We start from the raw sequence: 6920 nt of genomic DNA, 5'->3' as shown, positions 1-6920 counted from the left end.
GTGGTGACAAAACGAGAGACTCTCAATCATGAAGATCATGGTGCTTAATAAGCACAAGTGTGGAAGGATAGTAGCATTGTCCCTTCTCTGTTTTTCTCTCATTTTTTTGGTGGTCTCTTCGGCCTCTTATATATATATATATATATATATATATATATATATATTTTGGTGGGCATCTTTGGCCTCATTTATTTCCTCACATGGGACAATGCTCCATCAATGATGATCATCACACTTACAACTCAAAACTTAGAGCAATGATGACTCTATATGGAATGCCTTCGGTAGTGTACCGTGACAATGATCTAGCATGGCATAGACATTAACGGAAACATCATGCTAGCTATCTTATGATCATGCAATGGCAATGTAGAAGCTGTGGCACATGTCATGGTGGTAGTTGTATGGCAATATATCTCGGAATGGCTTTGAAAAAGCCATAGTAGGTACGCATGGTGGCTGTTTTGAGGGAGGCTATATGGTGGGTTTTGTGCACCGGCGAAAGTTGCACGACACTAAAGAAGATAGTGATGGTGGAAGGTGAAAGTGCATCTAAACCATGGAAACATTAGTCATGAAGAACTCATATACTTGTTGCAAAAGTTTTAGTAGTAATCGAAACAAAGCATTCAACGCATACTCCTAGGGGAAGGGTTGGTAGGTATAAACCATCGCGCGATCCCGACCGCCACACAAAGGATGAAAATCGATAGACTAATCATGCTCAGACTTCATCACATAGCGCTTCACCATACGTGCATGCTACGGGGATCTCTAACTTCAACACAAGTATTTCTAGATCCGCAACACCATACTAACATGACTTAAATATTACCACAACCACAACTCAAAACTAATTGAGAGGAATCAAACTTCTCTAACTGTTCAATGCACATGAAGGTGGAAGTTTTCATATCCCTTTGGATAACTACCCCTTTTGAGACTACTATCATAGCATAGATCAACTACCAAGCCACGCGCTTACGTGCTCTAAAAGATATAAGTGAAGCACATAGAGCAAAATGAACTAGCTCAAAAGATATAAGTGAAGCACATGCGAGCTGAATTGTCTAACCAAAGGATATAAGTGAAGCTCGAGAAAATCATGGTGAGTGCATGTCTATCTCTCTAGGTGTGCAGCAAGGAAGATTGTGACACGACAAAAATAAAAGACTCCTACGATACAAGATGCTCCAAGAAAAACACATAACATGTGGTGAATAAAAATATAGCCCCAAGTAATGTTACCGATGGATTGAAGACGAAAGAGGGGATGCCTTCCCGGGGCATCCCCAAGCTTAGGCTTTTAAGGCATCCTTGAATGAACTTGGGGTGCCTTGGGCATCCCCAAGCTTGAGCTGTTGCCGCTCTTTATCTCTTTGTCCATAAGAACTTCACCCAAAACTTGAAAACTTCACAACATGAAACTTAAACAGAAACTCGTGATATCATTAGTATAAGAAAGCAAACCACCACTTTCTTAGGTACTGTAGCAAACTTAAATTCTACTTATGTTGATGTTGGGTTACTGTATTTTCAATCTTCCATGGCTAATACCCCCCGATACTACCCATAGTTTCATCAAAATAAGAAACCAACTCAACAAAAACAGAATCCGTTAATAGCACACCAGTCTATAGCAATCTGTATACTTCGTATACTTATGGTACTTCAAAAATTCTGAACAATTACGAGAGTCTGAAGAATTTGCGTAGAAATGAGCAGCAAAAAGAATCAACTCAAAAGCTCTTACAGAAAAAAATGAAAATTCTTTTCCTGAGCAGAAAGTTTCTGTCTTTTCCAGCATGACCAAACGATCATCCCCAAGACTAATCATAACGGTTTCACTTGGCACAAACGCAAAAAGAAACACAAAAACCACAATCATAACAGAATTATGGAAGTGTGGAAAACACAAAACAAAAATAACAAGGATAGATTCGTTGGGTTGCCTCCCAACAAGCGCTATTGTTTAACGCCCTTAGCTAGGCAAAAGGTGATGGAATCACGTATAGTCATCCTTGGTGCTCAAACCATAAGTAGCCCTAATCATAGATTCCTAAGGCAATCTTATTTTCTTTCCAGGAAAATGCGCCATGCCCTTCTTTAGAGGAAATTGAAATCTAATATTCCCTTCCTTCATATCGATGATAGCACCAATAGTCCTTAGGAAAGGTCTACCAAGAATAATGGGACATGAAGGATTGCAATCTATGTCAAGTACATGAAATCCACAGGTACATAGTTCTTATTTGCAATAATAAGAACATCATCGATCCTTCCCATGGGTTTCTTGACAGTAGAGTCCGCAAGATGCAAATTAAGAGAACACTCTTCAATCTCATGAAAACCAAGAATATCACATAAAGACTTTGGAATCGCGGAAACACTAGCACCCAAATCACACAAAGCTTTGCATTCATAGTTTTTGATTTTGATTTTGATAGTAAGTTCCCACTCATCATGAAGTTTTCTAGGTATAGAGACTTCAAATTCGAGCTTCTCTTCAAGAGATTTCATCATAGCATCTACAATATTAGCGGTAAAGGCTTTGCTTTGGCTATAAGCATGTGGAGAGTTTGTAATGGATTGCATCAAAGAAATGCATTCAAACAAGGAGCAACTATCATAATTGAATTCCTTGAAATCCAAAGTGGGAGTTTCATTACTACCCAATATTTCAATTTCTTCTACTCCACTCTCCACACCTTTATCCTCAAGATAGGTGGACTCCGAATCATGGGGCGTTTTTCAACCAAAGTGGATTCATATCCAGCCCCTTCATCAATAGGTTTGACACGTGAAAACAATGACTCAAGAGGATTCACACCAAGCACTTTAAGATCTTCGTGATTTGCATCACTAGAACGCACCCTTTTAAACCATTCATGCCTAGCGTGAATTTGGGCTGTTCTTTCTTTGCTCTCATTCATGGAGACACGCATAGCTTTTAAAGTTTCATCCAAGTTGACCTTGGGAGGACCACATCTAACTTTCAAAGCATCAATATCACAAGACATCCTATCAACGCTCTTAGTCAAATCGTCTATTTTGAGTAGTTTTTCCTCTATGGTCGCATTGAAAATCTTTTGAGAGTTGATGAACTCTTTGATATTACTCTCTAAATCAGAGGGTAATTTGTTGTGATTTCCATAAGTGTTGTTGTAGGAATTTCCATAATTGTTAGAGGAGTTACTAGGAAAAGGCCTAAGAACATAGTTTCCTCTAAAAGCATTGTTGTTGCCAAAATTGTTCCTACCAACAAAATTAACGTCCAAACTAGCGTTGCTACTCTCAATCAGGGAAGATAGTGGCATGTCATTAGGATCTAAAGGAGCATTTCTACTAGCAACCAAATTCTTCAACTCGTTCATCTTAGCACTAAGCGAGTTAATTTGTTCTATAGCGTGTACCTTTTTGCTAGCAGGTGACCTTTCAGTGTGCCACTGAGAGTAGTTGGTCATGATATTGTCTAGGAGTTTTGTAGTGTCTCCTAACGTGATTTCCATGAACGTTCCACCTGAGGCGGAGTTCAAGATATTGCGAGAAGCAAAATTCAAACCATCGTAAAAGATTTGTATAATCATCCACAAACTCAAGCCATGAGCGGGACAATTTCTAATCATTAACTTCATCCTCTCCCAAGATTGTGCAACGTGTTCATGATCAAGTTGCTTGAAATTCATGATATCGTTACGCAGAGAGATAATCTTAGCCGGCGGAAAATACTTGGATATGTAAGAATCTTTGCACTTATCCCAAGAATCGATACTATTCTTAGGCAAAGAAGAAAACCACTTTTTTCGCGATCTCGCGACGAGAAAGGGAAAATCTTCAACTTAATCACGTCATTATCCACATCTCTTTTATTTTGCATATCGCAAAGTTCAATGAAGGTATTGAGATGGGATGCGAAATCTTCACTAGGAAGGCCAGAGAATTGCTCTTTCATAACAAGATTCAGCAAGGCAACGTTGATTTCATACGATTCCGCACTAGTGGTGGGAGAAATTGGAGTACTAATAAAATCATTATTATTGGTACTCGAGAAGTCGCAAAGTTTGGTGTTTTCAGCCATGATGACTTCAACAAACCAACAAGAGCACAAGCAAGCAAGAAAACTGGCAAAGGAAAACGGCAAAAGGCAAAAGAAAACGGCAAAGGAAAAAAGGCAAATGAAAACGGAAAAGGAGAAAGGCAAATGAAAACGGCAAATGTGAAGTGTTGGAGAATGAGTAGAGAGACTTGCCGGTAACGAGATTGAAGAAGGTATAGGGATACCGACGATGGAATCTCGGGCAAGTATCATACCGGTAGCCAAAGGGAATTGCATACGGGATTGAGTGAATCCTCAACATCATGGTTCATCCGATGATATCATCGTGGAACATGTGGGAGCCAACATGGGTATCCATATACCGCTGTTGGTTATTGGCCGGAGAGATGTCTCGGTCATGTCTGCATGGTTCCCGAACCCGTAGGGTCTACACACTTAAGGTTCGGTGACGCTAGAGTGGTTATTGGAATTGTATATGTGGGTATTGAAGGTTGTTCAGAGTCCCGGATGATATCCCGGACATCATGAGGAGTTCCGGAATGGTCCGGAGGAAAAGATTTATATATGGGAAGTTCAGTTTTGGTCGCCGGAAAAGTTTCGGGGTTCATCGGTATTTTACCGGGACCACCGAAAGGGTACCGAGAGTCCACCGGGAGGGTCCACTTGTCCCGGAGGGCTACATGGGATGAAAGGGGAAGGGAAACAGCCCTTGGTGGGCTGGTGCAAGCAAGGGAGAAGGCCCAAGGCGCATAGGGGCCAAACCCTATGGCGTGGGGGCTGCATTGGATGGCAAGCCACCCCCTAGGGCGCCGGCCCTCCTCCTCCTAGGGCTGCCGCACCACCTAGGGTTTCCCTAGGGGTGGCCGCACCCCGTCTCCCTCCCTCCTATAGATAGTGGAGGTATTGGGAGGGCTGCACACACCCGTCTCTCTCTCCCTCGGCTTAGCCCTACCTCTCCACCTCGCCTCCTCCGTGGTGCTTGGCGAAGCCCTACCGGAGAGCCGCAAACTCCATCGCCACCACACCGCCATGCTGCCGGAGTTCTCCCTCAACTTCTCCTCCCTCCTTGCTGGATCAAGAAGAAGGAGACGTCCCCGGGCTGTAGGTGTGTTGAACGCAGAGACACCGAACGTTCGATGTTTGGATCGGATCGCCGCGAGTACGACTCCATCAATCGCGTTCATAGTAACGCTTCCGCTTTGCGATCTTCAACGGTATGAATATGCTCTACCTCTCTTGTTTCTGGTTTCTCCTAGTTTGATCTTGGTGTGACGTAGGATTTTTTTGAATTATTACTACGATCCCCAACATTGTGTTCATTTCTCGATCCTCCGATGGCCCTCATTTCAGAAAATTTCTTCGTTCTCAGCTTTTACCTTTTGTACTCAAATTCTTCTCAGTTGTTGTCTCTTCATTCATATCTCAATTGTTCCGGTGCATTGTTAAATTTTTCTGCTAGGTGGATCTTGATCTCTTCCTTCTCATGCATCTCCATTCATTCAAAGTATTCTCATTCGTACTAGTTCCTACGGGTGTTTCGTTGTAGACCTTTTCAACTTTGTGCTCTCTCTCTCCAATCTTTTCAAGAAGGATACATGGTATGCTAATGTTGGGGAACGTTGCGTGGGAAACAAAAAATTTCCTACGCACATGAACACCTATCATGGTGATGATCATCTACGAGAGGGAGATCGGATCCACATACCCTTGTAGATCGCTAAGTGGGAAGCGTTAATAAACGCGGTTGATGTAGTGGAACATCTTCGCGATGTAAATCGCCGCCGTCCCATGATCCGTCCTGATCAAGTACCGAATGGACGGCACCTCCGCGTTCAGCACACGTACAATTCGATGACGATCTCCGCCTTCTTGATCCGGCAAGAGAGACGAGGAAGTAGATGAGTTCTCCGGCAGCGTGACAGCGCGCCGGTGATGGTGGTGATCTATTCCTGCAGGGCTTTGCCTAAGAACCGCAGAAATCCGATCTAGAGAAAGAACTACAAACTAGAGGAGAGGGTAGCACGTGGCTGAATATTGTATCTCAAAACCAATCAAACCTCTAGTATCTATAGGAGGAAGGAGGGGGTAGGCTTGCGCACCAAGGGAGCCTCCCTTGGGCTCGGCTGAACTAGGAGGGGAGGAGTCCTCCTCCAATCCTACTTGGATTAGGACTCCTCTCCAAGTTGTCCACCTCTTTTTGATTTTCCACCTTTTTGTGGGGGAACGTTGCATGAGAAACAAAAATTTTCCTACGCGCACGAAGACCTATCATGGCGATGCCCATCTACGAGTAGAGATTTGGATCTACGTACCCTTGTAGATCGCATAGAAGGAAGCGTTAAGAAACGCGGTTGATGTAGTGGAATGTCTTCACGTCCCTCGAACCGTCCCACGAACCATCCCGCGATCTGTCCCACGATCCATTCCGATCTAGCGCCGAACGGAGGACACCTCCGCGTTCAGCACACGTACAGCTCGACAATGATCTCAGACTTGTTGATCCAGCAAGAAATACGGAGAAGTAGATGAGTTCTCCGGTAGCGTGACGGTGCTCCGGTGGTGGTGATGATCTACTCCCGCAGGGCTTCGCCCGAGCTCCGCAGAAATCCGATCTAGAGGTGAAACTGTGTAGTTTAGGCTAGAGTTGTACGTGGCAAAGTTGTGTCTCAAAAAACCCTAAACCACCACTATATATAGGAGGGAGGGGGAGGGGCTAGCCTTGAGGCACAAGGCCTCAAGGGTGCGCCGGCTGCCAGGGAGGAGGAGGACTCCTCCTCCAATTTGATTTGGGAAGGAGGAGTCCTCCTCTTCCTTCCCACCTCCCTCTTTCCTTTTGCTTTTTCTTTTCTTTTGGTATTTTCTT

The sequence above is a fragment of the Hordeum vulgare genome, chromosome 4H (assembly GCF_904849725.1).
Source record: "Hordeum vulgare subsp. vulgare chromosome 4H, MorexV3_pseudomolecules_assembly, whole genome shotgun sequence".
In the NCBI taxonomy this organism is placed as follows: domain Eukaryota; kingdom Viridiplantae; phylum Streptophyta; class Magnoliopsida; order Poales; family Poaceae; genus Hordeum; species Hordeum vulgare.
Note: the sequence above shows the minus strand (reverse complement) of the source record.